The following is a 26,209-nucleotide window of genomic DNA, read 5'->3' on the forward strand; positions in this document are numbered from 1 at the left end:
GACAAAAACCTGCAGGTGCTTGGAAAGGGGCAGGAAAAGTACAATGTGCAGGTGCCATAAGGGACCTCGTTTTTCCAAGCCATCCCGAATGTTCCCCATATTGTGCTAGCAAGTCATGACACCATGACAATGAGCAATTACTATCAGATTTGGTAGACATATGGTTTATATGATACTAAGGCTTGAAAGGCCTAATAAATAGAAAGAGAAGTGCATTGTTGTGAACAGTACAGCAAAGCATGGCATTTCTTGCCTCCATCACCACATGCATTTAAGTCGAGCCTTACAACAGTTAGAAAATATTTTAGGCCCCATCTTTGTGAGCTAAGCCTTGCAACTGAACTACACCACACTATATAACAAAGAGCAGAAACCTGTGCTAAGAAGGCATTCAGGTTATCTGTGCTTGAATGACTTCTACGCACTTTGGGATCCTGCTTTCTCCAGAGGGACAGGCCTCAGCTGATCCAGATCCCCGTGTAACTAACCTCAGTGCAGGTGCACCAAGAGTGCTAAGGAGAGGGCAGGTGTGAGATGCTACTGCCTTTTCCCTGCATGCACTGATATGAGCCCAGCCCTTGAACAGGAGACAACTCAAGCATGAGATACCAAAGGAGTTATCCAGGCAAGTCCCAGTACACTACTGTGCTGAGGGAGCTGACCCATGAACAAAAGTGTTTTCCTCGGCATCTGGGTTAGAAGCAAAGTCCTTTATGAACACAGTTGGCTGAATAAACTGAAGGAGTCAGTTCCAACTCGGCAGTAGCAAAAGAGCATGAAAAAAAACTTACATGCAGTGTAATACCAAAGCCACCAGAAGGAAGACTGAAAATTGAGAGGGGGGAAAAAAATAAGGAATTTAATTACCAGAGCAAGGAGCATTTTCTATCCAGATCGAAAAAGTTACTACCAAACATCGAATGAGTACTACCTCTAATTCCATCCTGCCAGCAGCTTGTAAATTTTGCTGAGATGATACAAAATACCACATCTGCAATCTCTGCAAATTATTACCCTGTCACATTCAGCTCTTGCCCAGCCTCTGGAGCTCTGCTTTTGGGCAACTCCTGCATCTGGGGCAACTGACCTCTCCTGACCTTTGGTACAGTCAGGTATGGAGGTGATACAGCTGTGACCATTCCTTCCAGGTTATTCTCCCCTCCTTCCTCTCTAACAGCTCCCATCTCACCAGCTGCTCTATTCACATAAAAAGGTTGACAGCTGAAGTATAGCACTGGAAGGAAAAGGTGCCACAAATAAACCTTCCAATACTTCACAGGTCATCTGAAAATTGCCTCTGAGAGACAATCACAATAAATCCAAATTTCTTTCTTGAGTTACATTACCAGCTTTTTCCTCCAAGCTGTATAACAGAACACCCGGAATACTAAAATACTTCAGGATGTTATTTCCACTGTCTATTTACAAGAAAAACACTTTACCCTATAATTCTTTTTCACTCCATTCAGTTCTAAATCTGAGCATCTCTATTTCTGCTGCATTAAAATCTCTCTCACAGCAGGTTTATGCTAAAAAAGTAGTGATTTTTATGAAGTCTCTGACACAAGAACATGGTATTATATAAGAAGTATAAAACTAACATTAATTTTGCTGTTTGCTGGCAACTTTCCAACCTACCACAATTCTATGCCACTGTGATCTCTAACAGCTACAGTGTGTTTGCAGCACAGATTTAACACATTCTTGATTTGTTCTAATTCTGATCTTATTTTGGGAAGTCCAGGGGTTTTTTCCTTAACATTACGATTCATTTTTGATGAGGAAAAAAACCAAAACCAAACACACCCATAAATAAGCCTGCCTTGCTGTAGGACTTACTGAAATGATTCTCTTCAAGAAAGAAAAATAATTTCTATTTCTACTACCTAAAAAATGTGAAATTCCTAAACAAGACTTCTCTTCTGTCAGGAGCGCTGGGAATTATTCATAGCACATGATGACATATACGCAGCCTTTTCCAGAACTGACACAGTGGAAATCTCTCATCAGAAATCACTGCTCTACCCTTCAGCTGGAGGTGCATTATAGCCACAGGTCCTATATGCTCATTCCGAGGAACTGACTGAAGTTAAAATTTCCACATTACAGATAACTTTCAGCAGATGCAAGCTCTTGCAAACAGAATCCAATATATGCTGCAGAGATGTAAATGTCTCTACATGATTACAGATCATAGTGCTTGCAAATGCATTCAACCAGAAATACAACAAACTTCACCTGGTGATATTTACCCTGGGACAACTTGTAACTTCCAGGGTAATTTTTGAAAAAAGGGACTTTTGCACTTCACCATAAACACCACGTCCCTTTAGTCATTGTTGCTCCTTTTACTCACCCAGTACAAAACCAAAGAGCACACAAGGTACCTCTGCTCCTTACTGCTGCTCCTTTCCAGTCCCAACTTCTTTTCCAGTTTTTCAGGATAGCACAGATATGCTGCTTTGTCCTGGCTCAGCCCCACCTTCAGCTGCTAACAGGCCATATCCGTGCAGCTCTCCACCACTGGTCCAATGTATGTTTTATTCCCATTAGGGAAGCTCAGACTGCTGCCTAAACAGCCCCGGACAAAGATTACGCTGCCACAGCGGTTTCTACACGGAAGAGCTGTTCCTTGTTAATGCCTGTCCTGTCTGCAGCAGCATGAAGCTGCTCCACTCTACCTTGTGCCCTGAAGTGGGCAGGGGGAGTGAGATGGGGCTGCCTCCCAGTCAGCTGGCTGCGAGCCACTGGAGAACAGGCTTTCCTTTGGGGATGCTGTTCAAGGTTTTTAAAAATCCCACTTCAGAAAATACAGCTTTGATTTGCCAGATGCAAAAGTGGCCTGCAAGAGGGAATGGCGGACTACTTAAATCCATGGTGTTATGCAGATCCAAATATCCTTATTTCTTTTGTGGTATAAGAATACACAACCACCATCTTCTCTAGATATTAAGTGCAAACAATGAATCTAAGCAGATTCTTTCAGTTTAGTCATGCAAGTCAGATCACAGCGTGGTTTCAGCTGCACTAGGAGAATATTTTGAGTGTTCTGAATGTATGCAATGCACTCAGAATTAGCCAAAATTCTGATCCAATACTTCAATAAGCTGGTAGGTGCTGAAGTAGGAAATAGCTACAAAACCCAAAGGAGTGTGTAAAACAAAAAAGTGATGAACAGTTTGGCAGTGATTTTATCATAACTGAGGTTGATTCTACAGATTACAGAATAACAACATGTCTGTCATCTGGTTTTGCACTGCTTGGATCTCACTACTGATAATGCTCACATACCTACCACCAACAGGGTGTTATTCAGTAAATTACATTTTCTAGACTAAAGCTACATTTTTATCCTCAAGCCTGTCAGTTCTCCCTGAACAGAAAGCTAACAAAGACAATTTTAAGCACTGACATCTCAGCATTTCTTCTTCCAGATCCAATAATTATTCAGCTATACAATCCTGCATTTTGTCTGCTTATGGTCAAGGAGCCTTCCTTGATCCAGATTGTCTTTGGCTGTTAAATGATGATTTTAGTCACATTAATTAGAGAAAAATGAAAAAAATTGTAAAAGGAAAGATTCTCTTCCCTATGTAGGTGCTCCACCACTGGAAATCCTACCATGAACTGTCTGAAGACAGGCTGTCAAAACTAAAGGCCAGGTCCACTCTGTCCTGACCTTGGTTCCTGGTTGTTTAAGTGAACAGACTTTCACTAGTTTATAATAAGATGCAAGAGAAACATTGGTTCCATCTGCAACACAGCAGACATAAGACAGGCAGACAACAGGAAAAAGGGATAAGAAGCAAAAGAGTTTGTGGGGCTTTCCCCATCCCCCAAAGAAAACAAGTTTTTCCAAGCTGGAAGACTTCTAACACTGAAGTCCCTTGTCTGTATTAGCAATTTCTTGCTGTCACGATTAAGGAAATTTCAAACTTTCCAGTATTTTTAAAATATTCAGTACCTGGAACTGTATGACAAACACCCAGGCATCTAGCCTGCTAACAGTGAATTATTTCCTATAGGCTTAACACCCAATGAAGGCATGGCCAGGTATGAGGCCCCAGCTTGCAAATGCCTTATCCTGCTCCCTGGTTGCAGCAGGGCCCCCTTTTGGGTTTGCTGTGACCCGGAGGCTGAGCAGGGGCAGGCAGCCAGCACGGCCACACACAGCTCCCTGTCACACAAGGAGAGGTGCCAACCTGCCCTGCCAGGCTGCTGCCAGGCACCTGTGTCCTCAGAGAACGCCATGTCAGCACTCTGGAACGGGTATGGAACGTCAGTGTGGATTCATGAGCACAGCGCTGCTGCCTGTACCTGTTAGAAGGTGCATAAAAACTATTACAAGTTTTAAACACTGAACTGCAGCTGTAGTACCGAGTATCCAAAATGCACACATCAATGAGCCCCTAAAATATGCTGCGAAACAATCTTTTCTATTTACAAATCATCTTTTAGATTTACAAATCAACAGATAACTATGGATGCACAATCTTACAGCAAGCAACAAATCACTTCAGTGTATCAGTTTAAGTGTCATTTAACCAACTAAATCACTCTCACATTCCAAATTTAACAGCAATACCCACAGGAGATAAGGCAGAGCGTCCTTAATGCAAAAGCACCATACTGATTTCTTACACAGAAAAATATCTACCCAACCTATGTCCTGGTACCTGGGAATTGAGGCTGAAAGCTTCACCTTGCAGTACCTTTCCACGCCATAGGTAATATACTCCCCAGTCAAGCCTTCCTTCAGTTCAAATGGCTGACTGGCATGGTCTGTTTGCTAATAAAGTGGTTCAGCATTTACATACCAGATGGTGGGCCTGCCCCTCTTTATTGTGTCTGGTTTAAAATGAGTGTTACCAGCACCTGCTCTTGTTTTATTTTATGTTGTCTTAAGTCACCCCATGATCTATCAGAGTTCTTCTCTATCAGCCAATTCTATATCAACTCCCCAATTAAAGTCTCAAGGCAGGAATTCAAAGCAATTTTAAGATGATAACTGCTGTTTCAACAACTACCCTGTGGCAGCACAGTTCAAGGCCACAGGAATCCGTGGCTGTAATGTCTCCAGCGTTCCCTGCTTTAAACAAGCTTTCTCAGGGATAAGTAGCTCTACTCTCATGACAAGAACACTCTTTTATTCCTGATCTGTTGAGCTGAAATAAACATCAGCTGTATCTAAGCCTCCATTCTAGTGTCCCTGTGAAAAAAAAAAAGAAAAAAAAAAGTGATTTATTTTCTAGGAAAAAAAATATGTGAGCTGCAAATGTCAAAGCAATAATAAATCTAGAGTTAACTCCCCATCGATTTTCATTTCACCTAAATCAGCTCACCCAATTTGTTGTTGCACAACTGCACTTACTATTATATCTATTTAACATGTGCTGGGTAAAAGAAAATGGTATACACACTGCCAAGGGCTTCAGAAAATGAAGATTTTGCCTTCCTTGCCTCAGCTGCTCTCTGCTTCTTTACAACTCTCACAGTCAAGAGTCTGCTTTGTACAAAGCCAGTAGTGCTTCAGCTCCCAGTGAAGTGTTTCAGAGCACCAGCAGCAAGGACTGTCTTCCCATGGCACTTCTGCATGCGACTCTCACATCAGTGCCAGCGCTTTCTTCCCTTTTCTCTCAACAACAAAGCAGCTTGTGCTGTCCCCTCCTGCCCCAAACAGGGTGACCATATGCTGCATTCATGACCTTCAAATGCAGAATAAAGTTTCAAAGTCCTTCCAGCATTGTGATTAGAGTCATTCTACCTTCAGCAAAAGTAAACAACCAGGTACTCAAGGGTAAAAAAGAACTTCCACGTGGTGTGGAGCACGGTTGAAGGGACAGACACAACTAACCGATTTTCACAGCTGTGGAAGGACAACAGTGATGCCCCGTTAAACCTCCTTCCTTGGTGGTCCTTAAAACTGGGCTGATATCACATATTGCTACCAATACATAGGGTACTTTCTGCTCATGTTCTACGAGCTGCCATTTTTCTGATATAGTCAGCAACAACACAGCTGAAATCTCTTTTCCCTTTTACTCAGGACAGAATGACATCCTTGGGTCAAAATGGGCTGGAAAGTCATCTTAACACTGCACATTGCCTCTTTCCAAAACCTCCAGTTACTGGGCTTGGCACCAGGAGCCTTGAAGCAGGATCTGTCCCCTCCCTGTGTGGCAGGACACCACACAGCAGCTATGCTGTGCCATCAGCAGTGGACCAGTCCACTCACTCTGGTCCCTGTTTTTCACCACGCACAAACAGCAACAGCCTGACAAGTGCATTAAAACTTCAAGCTATCCAAAGGCAGCCAGACGGAAACTTTGTGTACAGACCCCTCCAGGGGATTCTTCTTTGATTTAGTTTCCTAAAAATAGCTCTTCAGAGGGGACTGAGGCTTTCAGGGGTTGCTTGTTGCTTTTTTGACCAGTTTTGAAAAGACTCCCTCATCCACAGGCTTTTGTTGCTTTCAGCAACTCACAGGTCGAAAAGCAGAAGATGGTACTGAGAAAGGAAACCTGACCTACATCTTTGCCTCGCTCTGCTAGGTTACATCGTTCCTGTGCATGCTTATGCAATAAAGAGAAATGGTGCACACCAAAGAGGGTTCAGGAATCACAGCCTCTGCTCCTGCCTCCTCAGTAGCTTTTCAGCCAGCACTAGTGAATTCCTTTAAAATTTCTCTACCACATTTTCCTCTTTCTGCAAAAAGCAATTAAGAATATTTACGGACCTCACAGGGGAGACATAGTACTTTCAGTTAATTAAAGCTTGCAAAGACTTTAGGAACACCCAGTGAAAGGCTTTATAGGAATGGAAAGTGCATCATAAACTCAGAAAATGACCCAGCAGAGACACAAAGTTCGTATCTGAAGTGTGCCAAATAAAGATCCCGTTTAAAGAAAAAAAGTTGTAATTTAAATAGCTACAACATGCTTTCCCGCTGTACCTTAACTGAGATTTTACAGGACTGTCATCAGAAAGGTAATACTTTCAACATGCTACTCGGTGAACTGGAAGGCAATTTAAAGGCTATTTGAAATCAGCAATACCTGGCAGAAACTACTAACTGTAAAAGTTGGTGTATTATTATTCACTTTAAACAGACAGAGTGAGGGCCCACACGAGCTCAAGCAAAAATGTCTTTCACTACTACTTATCACTAGTTTTAATTTAAAGCCTCCTGCAAGTTTTGGTGCAGGAAAAAGAAATCAGCTCCTTTCAGTACAGAACCTGAAAGCTACAAGTGACTGGGTTCTTACAGGGTTGAAGGACAGGATCTCCAGAGCTGCAGGGGAGTGAACAACAGGCAGACAGGGACAGGAGAAGGTGTGTGCAAGGGCAGGGGACAGGCTGCTGCTTCTACCACAGCAAACTGCAGGGTTAGCTGTAGATTTTGCCACCAGGGTATTTCACACATACCACAGTAAAGCAAGATGCCATGCACCAGCTTAAAAACTTGCTAGCTGGTCCAGCCAGCATCACAAGTCAAGTCACGGATCAGGGCAAATAGTTTAGAGTCCTTGATGTAATGATTACATAGCAGTGCCTGCACCATTTCACAAGTCCTCACTGCTGCCTCTGGATCCTTTTGCTAAGCAGAAAGATGCAAATGCAGTGGGAATCACAACTTGACCAGAGAGGGAGGGCTGGCAGGTGAGGGTGACCCTCCCAGGAGAGCCTGGGCACCTTATGCTTTGATCAGTAAACAACAGCCACGCGAGCACTTGTAGTCCTGCTTGAAAGCTGGCCTGGCAAGTACTTCTGACAGTTCATTGGGGTGCCCTTGAAGCTACCAGAAGTTTATGCAATTTGTCATCTTCTCTACCCCAAATCCCCACAGCACTGTTTCTTTCCCCTAACAGTTCTCTCTTATACCACGTGTGAACCTCAGGGTGTTACGTCAGGTTTCCTAAGGTTGGAAGGAGTGCAAGGAGTAGGGACAAAGCACTTACACACCTGTTCTGTTTTGCCTGATGAACAACACATTGCTCAGGCTATTCGAAGCCCTTTATAAAGCAGACAGATGCCAGCAGTGGCCTCGCATCCTTTTAGGACCAGACAAATGACTGCTTAACGTAAGAACTTCTATGATGAAGGATCTGAGCATCTTCTTTCCATTGCTCTACTGCTTCCATTAGCTTCCTCTGCTCTTAGGCAATGGCCTACCCTTCACCTCTCCCAGCCACAAGACACAGGCTCTGCTACGTATCAGGGTACCCCCGGGGAAAGGCAAAGTGAGATGCATATTACCCATTATACTGTGCCATCTTTTGGAAGGAGAAAAAAAGACAAAAATAAGCCCATGTTCATTTGTTCCCTTTGCAATGTCAGTACTTAAATGCGCCTGGTTGTCGTTCCAGATTCACTCCTGCCAGCAGTGGTCACTGGACAATCCAGTGTGACCTGGGTAAGGTGTACAACCTCACTTCTGCAGAAAGAGCACGTGAGGTACAGCTTAACGTAGGCTGCAGAAAGGCAGACCATACTGTGATTCAGCAGCGAGGTTGCTGGCACTAAGTCATCACCATTACCATGCTGTTTCTGAAAAAAACTTTCAGTTTGCTTAAATCTGGCCAATTGACCTTGTATCCCTTCAGCGCCTCCTTCTAATGACTGTGAAACTTCCAGCCACAGCATTTCTGATTCACTCGTATGTGTCCAAAAATCCAATTTACAGGCTTTTGCCAATAGCAACCACAATGAAAAAGCTATTTGTGGATCTTAGAAAGACAAGATGATGTAGAAGAGGAAAATATAACAACCAAGGCATAATCCAATTCCACAAAAATGAAGTCTACTTTCGAACCTCCTCAAATTAAGTTTAAATGAAAAAAAGTATTTCCTGAGAATACATTTCTTACTCAAAGCAGCCACAGCTCCCCTGATTCTAAGTGCCTAAATAAATATATTGCACATACCACATTTAATAAGGAGAGATGTTTCCATTTTATCTTTGACCATTTATTGCAGGCTCCAACTGCGTGGCCATCTCTCCCACATTTTAAGTCACTCTGGGCCTACATTTTACACCTTCAACCTATCACTTCATTAGTTTTCACGGTAGTAGTGTGAGGTAACATCTCCAAAGCCACTAAGCCTCCTTTTCTTCTATACCGAAACAAAGATCTCAATGGCAGGCCAGGGGACAACATGAATAAATGGTGCCAAAATATACTCTTCCCTCTGGTAACACAACACCATCCATCAGCTCTCTAAGTGGCACATGTTCAAAATCCACAGACAAGCATGGTGAATTTTTACTGTTAAAGAAAACATTTTGGGGTTTTGTTCACTTAATAGGGGAAACCTAGTACTTCCTCATTACAAATCCAGCTCATTTGCAATGGAGATATCCCATGGGGAGAATAAAGGGAACCAAATGAAGCCTGAAGCAGAATGCAAACAAGGAAGCTGAATCAACTGCTGGATGTTGTTAGCTCTTCCATACATTTTCAGGAAACATTCTTAGTACACAGATAGATGAGTATTACCTGTATTTTCCTCATGGTAATGGTTCAAAGCTTCATCAGGGGAGAATTAGACTGGACATCAGGAAGCATTTCTTTACAGGGAGGGTGATCAAACACTAGAACAGGCTTCCTTCCTAGAGATGTGGTTGATGCCCCAAGACTGATGCATTTGGAGAGTGTCCTTAATAATACACTTTAACTTTTGGTCAGCCCTGAAATGGTCAGGCAGTTGGATTAAATGAGCATTGTAGGTCTCTTCCAAGTGAAATATTCTATTTCTGCTCCAGCCCATCCCATCTCCAAGGATATGATACTTATTTTTAACAAACATTCTTTGCAGCTTCTTGCTGCTTCGCTTTTATTTCTGGCTAAGTGTAAAATGTCAGTTCAGGTATTCATTGACATCCTTCCCATCCACAGAAAGTGGACTTTTCTGTTTTTGTGTACAAGTGAGACCGCCTCTTTACCATGCTGCCAAATGGGCTGAAAAGTGCACTGGTCCTATCAGCTACATGCAAAGATGGTATCAGCCAAGAAGAGCACCAGGACAAAGATAACAATATTAGTATCTCCAAGTTTGGCTCGGTACCTCTACAAACTACCAATAACATTGATCTGCAGTCTTATCCAATCTGTGTAGTACCAGAACTGTCACATCAACTCCTCAAGGATCTCCTGCAGTCAGACATCCTCCTGGTGACAGCACTGTGTGGATGACCTGTGGGGTTGTGAGGATGTTACTTGCAGAGACAAGCCTGGTCCTGGCCAAGCAGTGTGCTGTCACAAGAAGGGACAGCTCTGGGCTAGGAAACCTGCACCCTGATGGTGAGCACTGCAGCAGCTGGTGCTCCGTCCTGGCCCTTGGGGGATGTGCGCTGCTCCTCCACTCAAGCCAGAAGCCTCCTCTTTCTCCTGGGCTTAGATGCCCATGGCACATTGTTTGGAGACCCACAGTTCCGTCCCCAGCACTCTGGCATCCAACCAGCAGACAGGAAAATCTCTGGGAGCCTGAAAAATACATTGATCTTTCACCGACAGTAAAAGTCATGCCATGTTTTCTGGAGTGCCATTGCCACAGCTGGGGTCAGGTTTTCATAAGAAATTCAGAATTCACCTGCTTGCCTGGAAAAGGGGAAGGTTCTGAGAAGCATCATAGACAGAGCAGCTCTTGTGACAGCCTGAATGACCCCAATATGTTCCAGGTTGTTTTCAAAGTCTGACACTTACTTTCATCATTAAATCAAAACCCGCATTATTCACAAAAAATCTATTCCCAAGAGCACGCTATAATTGCTGCCCTACCAGCAGGAATGAACGCTGAGAACTTGCAATTTTTTACATGCACTGTATTAATGTACTTCATAACTATGTCTTGGAAGAAGAGAGACCTGCAGTCTGTGGATAATGTTCAGGTTAAGTACTTCAGTAATCTGCTACCATCTGACATTCACAGACAGAAAAGTCAATGACTTCATTTAATGATTAGAATGAGTTTGGTTTTGTATTAGACTTGGCTTAAAAAGGATGAACTGGATTCATTAGAAAATGAAGTTTAATTAATAAGCCAATTCTACTTGAATTAGCTAATAAAGATCAAGGAAAAGAAAACCACCAAAAAAACCCCAGAAAGCAGTTTTAAAACAGACTACATAACTGATTTACAACTCTGCATTTACAGGACATGAGAATGAATGTGACAACTGCTCATTTTCACCACTAGTTCAAAAACCAGTGTTTCTTTGAACGGACATTTAAATGACAACGTCAGTCTGGACTTCACAGTTTGATTTTGAGCTGCACTGCTTGGATTTATAGCCCACGAGAGATATCAGGTGCACTGCTTATGTGCAATCCATCACTTCCCAACTGGAACAATAAAACCAGAAAGATACTTCACCTCCTTTAAATGAGATTTCTGCCCCGTGTCAGAGCCTGCACAGACACTAAAGTACAAGCATAACCGCATTTAGGAGAGTGAAGCCCAGAGGCAGCAGCAGGTCATACTGCAGAGAAGAGGAAAGAAGCTCTACAACATCCATGAGCTGCTCCAGAACTGGGGGGCTAGAACACAACGCTGCAGTACCACCTTCTCCAACTGTGCTCAAGACGTGACAGGTGACCAGCACAGCATCTCACCCACTGACCTAATTAAAAGGCTTAAGGGTCTGGGGGAAGAGAAAAAAGGGATTTTATACCCAAATATTGTGTAAACACATGCTCACTTCATAACAGTTCTCAGGGAGCATTACAACTACCTTCCTCTTCCTTCTCATATTCACTCTACCTAAAATCAACTCAAATGCTGCCTATTTTGAGTTGTCTTCAAGCAGAGTAGTGAACAATGTCTGTAGGTAATTGAGAAGAACTGTAGGATCTCAGAGATAATGGAGTTTGTCTTTTGCTTTGAGGGCTACATGTCTTTCCAGTACAGAGGTACAAGAATATAAAAATGAAATTATGCAGGTTAGTCACACAGACTGTCTTCTGTGCCAGGCTAATTTCAGCACATACCAGCTGTGACCTGTACTGCTTTACCTGAAAGGTATCAAGACTGTAATGTGCACAAGTATCCTCTGTGCAAACAAAAATACAATGCTATGACATACCAGTGAGTATTTCTAGAAATTACTTGTGTGGTACTTGCCCATGAAATCCTTAGGATGAACTGGATGGGAAGATGCAACACCAATTAAGAAACATCCAGGAAACCTTTCCAGCTGTTTAGTAAAGTTTGTGCATTTAATCACCATAAGCAGACACACAGCTTTCCTCTACGCTGACATGTACAGCAACTCCCAAAGAAGTGCTATTTGCCATAGCTCTAAAACATGTCATTGAAGTTTTAATAAAATCTCATCCACTTCTACATTTTCCCAGAAGAAAAGTCAACTAATGCATCTTAACTAGTGCTGAAACTGGCAACTCAGCAATCAGTGTTGAAGACTAGTTCTGGAGAATAAAAATCTGGATTGGCCAGAATCAGAGAGAACAAAAGAAGGTATTTGATTCTTTTTTAAACAAGCCCCAAAACTTAATTATCTCATCTCACATGAACATGACTGATTATCAGCTAATTATGTGAACTCAGTTCATGCAAACATAAGCCAACACATGCTACAGCTACTTTGCTTGCACCATCTGCACTGTTAATGTACAAACACACATATCCAGCAGGAGCACGTGGAAAACCCCATTATGAATCTGCCACTTCACCTGTCTTCTCAAATGCACCTTAAGCACAGCTGAGGCAGAGAACATGACCACAGACAGCAGCAAAGAGCAGAGTTTGGTAATACCCATTTCTAGTACACTGAGGAGGCTGTAGCAGCTCAGCTTGCTGGAAGCTGGGCAGGATCTTTAAGCATAGAGTTCATGGGAATTCAGCAGTTCCCCTTCCTTGTATTCTACCAAATAACTCAAGGGACGCAACACGTCATGCTATTTTAAGATAATGGTATCATTAAGGGTGAAACACAAGTAGTTATTTTAAAACACAGCAATGCAGCTAAACTGCATCAAGGCTCACTCAAGTCTGGGTCTGACTCTGAAGCAAGGAATTCGCAAGCGTTAAAACAAAAGGGAGCAAACGCAAGTCGGCAAAGCACTGCCCTGCTCCCCAACGCACTGCACACACGCTCAACTTTCCTTGCCCAAGCCCAGCTGCTGCTCCAGCACCCTGCGAACGCGAGGAGCTCCCACATCCCCAGCAGGCCGGGATCCTCGTCCCTACAACAAAAGCACGCCGCAAGAGGCTGTGACACAGCCCCGGCGCTTTGAACCGGCCGGGAGGCGGGCGGGATGCTGCCCGGGATCCATCCGGCCGCTCGTCCCCTCCGGCGGCACCGCACGCGCTGCCGTCCCTCCGGGAAGCGAACGCTCCGGAGCCTCGTCCCCACGCTCACCTGGCACCGGGACCGGCGCAGGCCGGCGGCGGAGCCCGCGCCGCCGGGACGGCCCGGGGGAGCCGCAGGAGGAGCCGGAGCCCGGCGCGCCCTGCCCGCCCCGCTGGCCGCTGTCCCGCCCGTGACTCCACCGCCCAGGAATGGCGACCACCGCGCCCGGGGCGGCGGGGAAAGGGGGAAGCTCAGGAGCGGACCCCGAACCTCCCGGGACCGGCTCCCCGCGCCTCGGACCGAGCTGCGGGCAGCGGCGGGGTCGGCAGGGCCGGGCGGGGCCGCCCGCGCTCGGACACAGCCCCAGCCCTCCGCCCGCTCCGCCCGACCCCCGGCCGGGCGCTGCCCTGCGCTGGGTAATGCACTCAGGACTTGCTACAGGCTACTCACCCCGGCACTGCCGAGCAGAACGCCTTCGCTCGGGAAAACTTATCTCTGTTTCGCCACTGCCATTTGCCAACTTGCCTTAAAGATCCTGTAAAATCCCAGAAAAGGCTAGGAAACGAGGAGAGACGATTTAAAAGCTGACGGTCAGGACAGGAATTTATGGAATGAAATCTTTAAGGGCAGGAGGAGATAGAGCCAGCCAGCTAACGCTTTCGTGCCCTGGCTCTGACCAGCAGATCCATTTCGTGGGCAGATCAAGGCTTACCAGATGATTTAAAATACCTGCTTGCAATGTGTGCTTCTCTGCATCAGCCGGAGTCCTTGGCGTAGCTCCCACGCTGCCGTGTCTCGTCCTTCTGCCTTTTCCAGCAGACCCCTCACGACCACAGTGTCACAGTTCCCCAGGCCTTACAATCAAGCAGTTTGTTGTAAGAGAACTAAAAATAGCACTGAATTTTTCACTGAAGCACTTGCTTGAGTGAAGATAGTGCCAGCCAGCCCATGCGTTAGTGAGTGGTACAGACCTTTAACACAGCCTAGACCCTCCTGGAAATACGGCCATTGACTTTCTTCAAAAGATGTTTTTTCTTTTTTTTTTTTTTTGAAAGACAGCACAAAATAAATCCTCTTTCTGACCACTAAAAGACAAACTGAGTGGAGTTGTTTTAAGAATATCCTCAGGGAAAGAGTGAGTCACTTAAGCTGCTTTTATGATAAAAGATCCCTGGAGGAAGTATATCTCCTTAGTCTCTGAGCTGTTCAGAAATCCGTATGTCCCGCTGCAAATCAAAGTTTCACATTGTTGGGTTTTTCGGCTTTGTGTTGTTTGTTTTTAATAATACGAACACCTGCTTCCACTGTGGAGTGAGTGCTGGCGTGGGAAACAGAGCATAATTTCATCCTAACACCTCAAGAGGATGATTAACAGAACTGTCTGTCCTGCAGGGCGGTTAATAAGCTCTGCAGAAAAGTGTACAAAATGGACCTACGTATGAAAGTTCATGGCACAGACTGACAAGTCCAGAAAAAGAAACCCTCAGGAGAAATTGTTTTTTGCAAAGCTTTTCATTACTGCGGCCTGAAAACAATCACTGAAGACCAAAGTTGCAAAAAATGTCATTCAAGACAAAGATGCCAGCACTGCTGCCAATATCCAAGCTGGGATGCCAGATGCAGATTTAGATGAGAGACTTCCAGTCAGTGGACATCAGACTCAGACACATTTGCACTGGGGCACACAAAAAAATGTGAAGATGCAGATGATGGCTGGCAGCAGCCACTTGTGGCCTTCTACAAGTCACAGTGATTCTCCTGGTAGTTGCTTCAGCTGTGAAGGATGCCTGACAGCAAGCCAGGATGTCTGAAGCACAGAGAATTAAGCCTTACTACCACCAGTAGACATTACTCAAGAAAAGCATCTAAAAATGCAGATTCTATCACATAATATACATCAATGAGCAGATGCCATCTATGACTTTAGTCTGTGCTACACCAAGTCAGTATATGACTATACTTAGTGACATACATAAACACACAGAGAGAAAAAGAAATCTACAGATACAGATAATTTAAAGGAAAATTTCAGTATGAAAGTAAAGCTGGGGAGTTACTGGGAATATCAGAGGAGAGACATTGTTTTTTCTTTTGCTGATTTTTGTGGGAAGAAGCTGAAAGCGACAAGACTGGCTGTTAATGTAAAATTGTCTCCCACATTTTTGCTTCCCCTCATACATCTTTGAGCCTTGCTTCGATTTTATTTGTTTTTCAGGAGAACTGCAATATTTTTGCCCTTGTGAAAGGGCTGGCAAATTCCTTCTGCTCCTTTCTATTGCTGACAAAACATGCTGCAAGGCATCCTGTAACATCTACATAGCAGCAGAGGTAGCCACAAACATAATAGCATCTTCATTCCTGCTCCACTCCCCAGCTATTATTTATAGAGAGAAAGAGCATTAACAGAGCACAAAGTTCTCACTAATTTAGTCTCACTACACCATCTGTTACTTCCCATGAGTTGATCCTAACGAGAAGCTACTTCAAAACACATTTTGAGGACCAGCTGCACCCAGTGAAGTCACCACAGGAGTGGAATATTCCCCTCCTAATACATCATATTCCAACACTACACAGCAGTTCCTTCCCTTACTGAAATCACCAGAACACCGCTGTTAATATGAAGGCAGCCCTGGGTCACAGACTCTTGCAGTTATGTCAAGCAAGTATCACATTCAGCACTGTTTTTCTCAATAATTCACAATTCTACATAGTCAGAAGGACAGTGAGAGAGCTACAGGCATCACCCGTCCCTCAGGTCTGAGCAGCCTGCTTTCTGCAGCTGCTTCTCCTCTACTGGGTTCATAGAGTGATGATAGAAATTGGAATCTTCCCAGGAGTAACTTGTGACCATTACCTTTTCCATGCAACTCCTTATAAAAAGGGAGTCTGCGTCTTTGTAGCCACCCTTTAAATACTGGAAAATGGTGATATAAGGCCTTGCCTAAGCCTCCTTTTCTCAAGGCTGAACAAGGTTCTCTCAGCCTTTCCTCATATGGCAGTCTTCCCAGTCCTTTGATCATTTTTCTGGCCCTTCTCTGGACTCCTTCCAGCCTGTCCACATCTTTTTTGTACAGCAGAGACCAAAACTGAACACAGTATTCCAGGTGTGGCCTGACAAGCACTGAGTAGAAGAGGATAATGATTCCTTATCCCTGCTGGTGATGCCATTGTTGGTGCATCCCACCGTCCTGTTGGCTCCCTTTGCCACAGCAGTACAGTGTTTGCTCATATTGAGCTTACTGTCTACAAGGACTCCCAGGTCCCTTTCCACAGATCTGCTCCCAGCTAGACACATCACAGCCTGTGCTGCAATTCCAGATTATGTTTTCCAAAGTGCAAGACCTTACACTTGTCCTTGTTAAACTTCATAAGGTTCTTGTTAGCCCACTCTTCCAGACTATCCAGGTCTTCCTGCAGGGTGGCTCTCGCTTCTGAAGTGTCCACTTCTTCGCTCCGTGTGGTATCACTGGCAAACTTCATCAGGGTGCACTTGGTCCCATCATCCACATCACTTGTGAATATTTTAAACAGTGCTGGGCCCAATATCGATCCCCAGGGGAGCCCACTTGTGACAGGTCAGGAAAGAAACTATTTACCAGCACCCTCTGGGTGCTGCCTGCCAGACAGCTCCCACCCACCACATCAATCACTTGTCTAGACCATAACACCTACCTTGGTCCAGGAGGAGGCTGTGGGAAACACTATCCAAAGCCCTGGAGAAATCCAGGTAGACACTGTGCACCTCTCACCCCACTGGGACCAAACAGGTTCCTTTGCCATAGAAGGTGATCAGGTTTGCCAAGCACGATTTGCCCTTGTTGAATCCATGCTGGCTTTTTCCAATCACGTGCTTCAATTTTCTTGTGACAGCCCCCAGGAGGGTTCATTCTGTAGCTTTCCCAGGAACTGGGAAATTACTAGGAATTACTGATGGAGCTGTAATTTTCTGGGTTCTCCTCTAAGCCCTTCTTGTAGGTGGGGTTGACATTAGCCTTCTTCTAGCCTTCTCGGACGTTCCCCAATCTCCACGATTTCCCAAAGACAGCAGCCTCGCAACAACGTCATCCAGCTCTCTTGACACCCTTGGACAGATATTGTCAGGGCCCATCAATGGGTAGGGGTGAAGCTCCTGTAACAGTTCACATACCAACTCTTCCTCCACTGACACTGGTGGGTCTGTGTTTGTGCCAACCTGGATTGTTATTCCCAAAGCCTGGGACCCAGCAGTGCTGGTAAGATGGAGGTGAAGAGGTGTTGAGAACTTTTCAGTGGTTTGGGGGACTAATTCACCTCTCCTGTTCAGCAGCAAGCCAGTGATGTCAGTATTCAACAGTCAGCCACTCTCAAAAGAGTCAGATGTTGGCTGACTATGCAGGGAAAGAGCAGACAGCTGAACCACATCACAGCAAGTATGCATCATTTGTCATTTGAATTGCCGAGGTTAAACCTCTCTGTCCTCCTGAGAAAACTCCTTCTGAACATCCACCTAAATCCCTCAGAGTATGGTGGTCCCATATAGTGGTGAGAGAGACTGCAAGATGAATTTGGTTGGGAGCCAGCCCATAAGACTGTTTTGGTCAAAAGCATATGGGCAAGAACAACCACCAACTCCTGGGCCCAAGAGTGCCCTGGAAAACAGTGGTCACTTTTCAACTGAGACAAAACCTCCAGAGCTTTGTGCTGTAGGATTCCTCCCGCCAAATCAGGGTTAGCCTGAATCCTCTCTGTTACTGTACCTAAGTTAATCACTCATGAGAAATGTAAAGCATGGTACAGAACATAATTCCATATTCTGAAGGACTGGTTGGGTAACTCAAAAGAAAAAAAAAAGAAATCCAACAAATGCAAAACTAATGCTTAAAAGCTAATCAGTGTCCAAGCCACGACCTTGAGTCTTCACACTGTGTAAAGGCAAAAGAGTGAGTTACACTTAGGCTACCCTAGCCTTTTTGGAGGGTAAGCCTTTTTAAAAATAGTTTCTGAAGCACTGGAGTTATGGCTCCTGATCAAGCACAGCAATTCAAGATCATAAACACCATTTCTATGTGTGAAAGATGAGTTACACTTTTCACCTAAACAAGTCAATAGCCTCACAAGGTTCACTACATCGAAGATAAGGCTCTCAACTTCTGAATTCCCTCAGTAAAAACTAGGCTATAAATAGCCTCCTACCTTTCCTGCAGTTCATAGAAAAGGCAAGAAATCTCTCTCTGTTCCTTTTGTTGTCTCCCACTTCTGCTCTCTGTTGCACCCAGGAATATTCAGAGGAATGTTTTGTAAACAGCACGTGTTTCAGTGACTGCCTCAGCACTGGCCACAGCACTGTGGGGCCGCGTTCCTGAAGTTTTTGGACATCAGTGGATACCAGGACTGCCCGGGCAGGGAGCAGCTGTGTGTGTAGGTGGGCAGGGAACAAGGGGAGGAACAGAAAGATGGGAAACTTAGCAACTTTGCTGCCTGCAGATGTCATGATCCTGACCGCAGCTCCCTCATCCAGACTGTTCAACAAGTTTTCCTTTCCCGCCAGCTGGCAGAGATGAAGGAAACTGCTTTGCCAGACATTTTGCTTTTTTCCCTAGTACCATCACCAGTAATAAATTATATTTCTGAACTGATGAAACCAACTGCTTAGTAATTTCTGCTCTGCCTCTTAAGATCTGGGGTCTGCCACTTAAAGCATTTGCTTCACATCCCAATGAAAAGATCCCTCATTACTGGAGAGACTGTAACTGAGCTCATTGGGATCATTTTTAATCCTTCATATGACTTCAGAACGCTTTTTTTTTTTCATAGTGCATGCTTAAATGGAATTTGAGCCTCTTCTTCCCTTCAGTTTTAGTAGTTTAAGGCAGGAATGTTTTCAGAGGTGCCAGCTGGGCTACACCCATATAAAATGGGAGCAACACCCAGAAATGTGAATTAAGGATCATATGCTAACATAAATTTAACCGTCCAGCGTATCCCCTGTGTTTTATGACATATGTTTAGTAATACAATCACATATATATTAAAGAATGAGGTATGAAGGAAGACAGCTATGCAGTGTAGGTGCTCACAGAACACTGTGAGGGGAGTCTTTGAAGTCCCCATTAATCCCCAACTGCTTAGGGAATTTAATGTGACAAGGACACTTTGGGTTCTTTGTTAAAAGCTTCTAGAAAACATGGGGATGTCCAGATTTGGATCTGCCCTCCATCTCATCAACAAGTCTCTTACTGTCAATAAGATAATCTCTATTGAAAGTAAAGCTGTCAGCTTGTTCCTCAAAATTACTAAAAGTAGCATTACAATAATGAGCATTATTAGACATTCCGATGAGAAGCTGAACTGTTCTTTCAGTTACTCTGCTGGATAAAATTGCTATACACATTTCATGAACAGGTGAGAAGTCAGTCACATGCACAACCATATCTGCAAAAAGATCATTACAACCACAGAAATGAGAATGAGGCACAGAAATTATTTCCTATGGGATACAGATGCAGCATCTGGTTTTGCATATTTTAGCAGGAGTAAATCTTCCAGAGTGCTTTCCTCCATTTCCTTCCAACTTCACTGCAGTCCAAATCTAGTTCAGCTGATATATAAGAAATTAGTCCTTCCCTGCATGTTTGTGCATTTGGGGTTTGAATTGGTTATATTCATACAGCCCTCAGGGATGCCCAAATAACTCTGAATATGACATGCCGAGATCTTCTCACAGAAGCTTTTGTCAGCTGTGCCATGGAAGGGGTTCTCAGCTGCACACTATATAACTTGTCCAACTTCATTTTTTGGCTACTGTTCTGCCTTGCAGCTTAGAGAAACTCTCTCCAAGAGCTAAAGAAATTGTCAAAATACGTTGCTTTCCAAAGAGCTTACTCCTAAGGAGAATGGGAGATATGAGAAATGTTATAGCAGGTCTGGAAGAAAACATGAGGAAAAAAAATATGGTGAGGCTGTACTCTGAAAGGACAACATCTTTTCTGTCTTCCTCTTACATCTGTTTGTTGCATTTGAAATGAACAGGTTCATAAACACAGATGTATACACAAATTGCCCTTCAGACATTATCTCCCTTTCAGTTTTGATGCTGGGAAAGTATGGTGTTTGTGTGATGCATCTGTCTACTTGACATAAGCAAACACCAGCTGTTATTTCCTTGGTTTACAAAAAAAGAGGAATAAATAAAAATCTATTAATTAAATGGGGAATTCGGAAAGCTCAGATGTGGATTCAAAACTTTATTACACAATCGTGTAAACTTTGAGTCAAAAAGCGCTCATGAGACAAGACGGGTACTCCAGTATATCTCCTGTTATCTAATCTAAACCTACCCTCTTTCAGTTTTAATCCATTCCCCTTTGTCTAATCTAAACCTACCCTCTTTCAGTTTTAATCCATTCCCCTTTGTCCTGTCACTACATGCTCTTGTGGATAGTCTCTCTCCATCTTTCTTGTAGGCTCCCTTCAGGTACAGGAAGGCCACAATTAGGTCGCCCTGAAGCCTTCCCTTTTTCAGGCTGAACAAACCCTATTCACTCAGCCTTTTCTCGTAGGAAAGGTGCTCCATCCCTCTAATCAGCTTGGGGTCCTCCTCTGGACTTGCTCCAACAGGTCACTGTCCTTCCTGAGGGGACCCCAGAGCTGAGTATTTAATGAGGCAACAGTGAAATATCAAAAAACACCTGAGAGAGGCAGCTCCAGGAGCAGAAATGTAGTGTTATTTGTTCCCTAGCTGTTGCCACTACACGATCCATCACTAACTAAACTAAAAATAACAAATAATAATTGCCTAGGGTAGAGGTGTCCTCAGCAGACACCACCTGTTCTGTTGGGGGATAGCCCTGATTTTATTTCCAATTTGGCTTGCTCAAGTGCAGTATGGAGTGGGCACCTCTGAGGAATCCTGGAATTTACCACTCCAAAGAGCCTCCTACCTGAACGGCCCATTTTTGCTGGCTGTTGGATCTGAGCTGTCACACTGCATAGCTTTTAGCAGCTACTAAAAAACTCCTTATTTCTTCGTCAGTCCAGGCTAGAGAAGAAAGAAATTCTGAGTATCTTCCAAAAGGCAGGATCAAACAGTGCTGAGAGCAGAGCCCTGTCAGAAAACATCTAGGCTTGCTGCCAGCACTCCATGAAGGATCTATTTTACACCCAAACAGAGACTTGGGGATAGATTCACAGCTCCAGTGATATTTATGGGCTTTTTACTTTGACAGGGCTCATTAGAGCCTTCCCTCATGCTGTGCTTCCCTGACCTGTGCGGCAGGTTCACTGCAACCCTGACGCCTGTGGACAGGAACACAAGGTGCAGCTTCTCTTCCTCCTTTGGAAAACAAGAATGTGACTTTTTATACTGCCATCACCACCCCTGAACCAATCCAATATAGTTCCAAGCTCAGCATGGTCTTATACTGTTTAGATAACCTTTTCCTGTACTTCCCTCAACTGCACACTTCTCAAAGGAGATAAAGCACAATTGCTTCTCCCTTTACAAACATGTAATCCTTATGGAGCACCAAGAAGTTAAACACCCTGAAGCCTGCTATATCCTATGTGCATCTGTGTCTACTACAAGCACGCTGGGAACCTTGTGAAACTAAGCAAAATCAGCCCTGTAAGGCAGGATCCTTCTCCCCAGGTGAGATACACACAGACAAGCCACAAGTACAAGCACCCACAAAGCCTTGGCTCAGGTATTCTATATGTATCTATATACTATACACTATCACACCAGGAGACAGAACTATTTAATAACATTTGGAAGCAGCCAGTACTATTTACTCCAAGATAAATAATCAGAATGTTTCCAACCAGTACAACCGTACAGCGAGAGGCAACCTTCAGACACAGTATGATGCACAGGATATGTCATGTCCTGCAAAAATCCTTTAAATAATTTCAAGTGGAGTAAGAATACTTCAAAAGCATACAGGAATTTGTCATTAATATGACAAATGCAGCATGTTTCCAAACTGCAGATGTGCATTCACTATTAGAAGCATAAATTTCCCTTATTTTGTCTATTCTTCTCCCCTTTTCTTAGCTTTATATCTACATCTGGAAGCACACAACTTCTTCATTTGATGCTCATATTGCTTTCTTTTTAAAGCCTGTCCAGATAAAATGTGTACACAGGCATGGCATTACAGCCAGACTAACAGCACTTACAAAACCCCAGTGTCCTTCCAGGTACTAGATGAGCTACAATCTGGCATCATCAGAATTTCCAAACATACTTGTCCTAACTGACATCCTTCCTTCAAACAAACTGAAACAGCTCAACAAATTTTTGTGGTTACAGTGATTACACAAAAACAGAGACAAAAAACAGTGCAAGTCGTGGGCTTTTGCAGGAAACTTGCTACCACTTGGATAAAAGGGGCCTAGCCGGTCAAAGACAGCCTTGTTCCTAATCCTTGTACTCTAAAAAAAGGGTTACATAAAAACTAAAGTAAGAGTTATCAATTTTTCCAAGTGTCATTATCAGGGGAGAGAAGGAGTCTGAAATCTACGCAGGCTACTGGATTTTATCCAGAGCCTCCCATGCAGTTGGTCAGACCTTTTCAGACATTTAAATTTCTTCAAGTCCTGACAAATCCTTTCCTTTAGGTTCCTGCAGCTGAAAAGGCAGGAAGCAGGCAGCACTTTGCAATGTACCTTTTAGCATCAGCTCATATATTGCAGCAGAAAGAAGATGGTCTCACTCAGAGACAGAAATGTTGGCAGACAGGTAAGTATTAGCTCAAATAGGTCAAGATCAGTATAGCAGTACCAGCTCCTGAAAGGCTTCATCTGTTCACCAGCTACTTCAGCTTTGTATAAGGGGGAGCCCAGTGGAAGTAACACACCAGACACAATGCACCTGCTACTTCAGCAGAAACCGATTGCTGAGTGAAAAAGTTGGATCAGCACGTTTCAAAAGCTTAAAGGAAATTGATTCTGGATTAAAATTATCAATTGATTTCCCTCTTGGCCTTCCTGGGAATTGAACCTGTCTACACAATTAAACTGTATAAAGATTTTCTCTGAACCTATAAAAAGCCTTTTATTTATAACCGCATCTCATCATATTAAACACCCTGCTCTAATCTATTACAAGTTGAGGGGATGACAAATAACTACAATGTAAGTTGAATACACTCAGCACATTAGGCATCTAAAGCACTGCAAAATTTTACTTATCAATTTCCATCTTAATTATGAGCAATCTTGTCTTGAGCTGACTATTTTGTATGAACCCAGTGATACATTGCTAGCAGGGAATGAATAGATGAACAGTGTCAGGTATTCCATTGATCTCCATGTCCTGGCAGTTCTGGTCTATCTGAAAGCTTCACCAGTAGTGGCTGCACTAGTGGATAGTCCCCTGCTCCTGGCACAGCCTCCCATACTACACTGCCAGTTAAAATGCAGTCTCCTCCACCAGCCACACAGTTCTTCCACCCTGAGGAATGGGAGCAGGCAACAACACAGCATCAGCATTGTGGCCTTGGTTAAGGCACGTCTCAAATGTTTCTTTATCTGTGGCCCAAACTGAGGTTTAGTTATGGTAAATAAGTAATTTTTATGTGCCTTGTATTACCTGAAATCTACAGTAGTGGTTGTGGCTAGCACTAGGTAGTGGTACGTTAGTAAACCAGACCTCATAGCAAAACCTAAACCGTAAAAGAAAAACTACGCAGCTCAGAGGTGAGATGCTGTAATATACATCTTGTTACACATACTTGGAGCCTGACACCTTGCCCTAGGAACCCCAGAGCTCTGGGGTCAGTGCATCTTCCCAAAAACAACTGGGGCAGTGCTGAAATATACCCTAAATCTAAGAAGCTGTGGAGAGAATTGCAAATATAACCCACCCAGATGGCATAATGTTATCAAAGTTTAACATGTCAATCTGCTCCTTTAATTAAAGCCCTTTTATCTCCATGGTTAATGGCAGGTCTGTACAGCAGAAATGGCACCAGAACAGATGTTAGCAAATTTATCAAAGCTGCAGGATGATTGCTCTGGCTGTAGTGTCTTTTGGAGGGCTACTCTATTTACATTCCTACTGATCTCTCATGTCAAATCTGCTAAATATTACCTCTCCTTTGGCTGCTCTACAGGACAGCATAAGCCAAGTTTCTTGGTGAAAGTCATTAGTTTGGAGAAAATACCATATGATTATAGGCAGCCTTTTTTAAGATTTCAGAGGGAAAACCTTCAATGATGGAAAGCATGCCTTTATTTTAAATAGGCCTTTCTCCATGTTTTCTTTTGTCTTATCTGCTCAGGATTCCCTTGAAAAACTCCAGTCACAAGTTAAGACAGGAAAAAAGAACTTGGAGAACAGCTTGGCCAACCAAGGGAATCCTGTACAAGGGAAGAACTGCATCATAATCCACATTTTGGTGGCATCAAGAGTGTCCATGGCAAAGTTAAACCTGCAGGTGCACAGAAAAGTCTCACTGTGTGCCCTGGTGTGCAAACAGAGGCACAACCCGTGTGTGAACAACCTGTACTGTGCAGAGTAGATCTGCAGAAGGGAGGGCAGAGGTGCCAGCAAGCCTTTGCCCCAGGCACTGAACCACATTAACTAAACACCTTTGAAATGATTGCATTACAAAAAGCAATCCAGTTACCAGTGAAGGCAAAATAATTGCCAGCAATGTCAAAGGGACAAAACAGCTATTTAAAGCAAATGTGACCCTACATTCTTGTTTATGGAGCAGGTCATCTGAATTATGTAAGAAAATAGTACATTTTGATGGGGTAATATTTTCTTTTCTAGCTGGGGAAGTTACACTTCCAAAGACTAAAATACGCAATGTATCACAGCGAATGGTTTTATCTCAAAATACTCTTCAAAGGGCCAGAAGCACACAGGAATGCTGCAGGGTCAGCCACACAATGAACAAGGGCAAAGGGCTTTCAAAAGAAACAGCCGGGGCTGTCAGAGAAAGCACCGTGCAGGAGTGCAATCCTCTCTTACCAGAGACTTGCCTCTTCGAACAAAGACCATTCCAGGGTCAGTAAGCAAATTTTCTCATTTTTATTATTCCGTGTAAAAGCTCTTTGAATCAAAGATGTTCCAAGACAACTAGAACAACTATAGTCTATGAAAGCAATGTTTATTAATAGAGATATTCCCTGTCTTCCATAAGAATTGCTCAGAGAGCTTTTCAAACTCAGTCACCATCAGTTTATCAGCAGCAAATTAAAGCAATTAAGCAGTAAGTGACTCACTTGATCAGGTGAATATTAAAAGATAATGAGAAGCTGAAAAACAACCTGGGTCTGCACTAAGGTGATTCACAAGCTGAAAAGAAAGTTTTCCTTTATAGCACTAGGGAAGGCAAAAAGAAGGGGATCAAAACCTTAAAAGAAACTTGAGCATCTTTTAACATAACTGATCCTGTAAAACCCATTTATAAACTTACTGTACAACATTTCTTTTCCTTTTACAACCACCTTGGAGTATCCCATTGCTCATGCTTAGCTGGAAACCAGCAAATACCAAGTCACTTGACATTTTCTAAGCTTACACTTACACAGAATGTAAGTACATTACACTCAATGATCAGCTTCATTCTGAAGGTTCTCTCAGACTTGGGTTTCAAGACATTGCTGGTCATCAGAGCTGCCCTGGCTTGGCCCTAGCCTGCCTTCACTTCAGCAGGTGGAGTTTGCCATGCCCACAACACAACAAAAGAGAATATGACCTATTAGTTCATACAAGGGAAAAACAGATGTCTTTGGAAGCTAGAATGAATTTCTCTTCAGCCCAGGAAAGGGTTTCATCTTGAGGGATCCTGGAAATGAGCAGTTCACAGGCAGGAATTAAAAGGTAAATGGGCAGGACTAAAAGACTGGTCCAGCCTTGCTCTGCCACCATAGGGGACCGAGTCAGTGTTCCTGACATAGGCTGGG

At 43.7% G+C, this 26,209-nt stretch overlaps 1 protein-coding gene across 5 annotated transcripts in view; it reads right to left on the reverse strand.

Moving 5' to 3' along the window:
- The window catches only part of ARHGAP24 (Rho GTPase activating protein 24), a 175,994-nt gene that overhangs the window by 70,999 nt on the left and 78,786 nt on the right, over nucleotides 1-26,209 (reverse strand). Inside the window, exon 1 of one of the 5 annotated variants that reach the window (XM_027692817.1) lies at nucleotides 14,039-14,206. The exons of 1 other annotated variant lie outside the window; for it this stretch is intronic. The gene's annotated coding sequence lies outside the window, so the exon portion shown is untranslated. Of the gene's footprint in view, nucleotides 1-4,657; nucleotides 4,754-13,759; nucleotides 13,783-14,038; nucleotides 14,207-26,209 lie in introns of those variants that run through there. 3 more of the 5 variants (XM_027692818.1, XM_027692816.1, XM_027692820.1) reach the window with 3 other exon arrangements.

This window comes from Neopelma chrysocephalum, unplaced genomic scaffold (genome assembly GCF_003984885.1).
Source record: "Neopelma chrysocephalum unplaced genomic scaffold, ASM398488v2 Primary Assembly neopelma1_88, whole genome shotgun sequence".
NCBI lineage: Eukaryota > Metazoa > Chordata > Aves > Passeriformes > Pipridae > Neopelma > Neopelma chrysocephalum.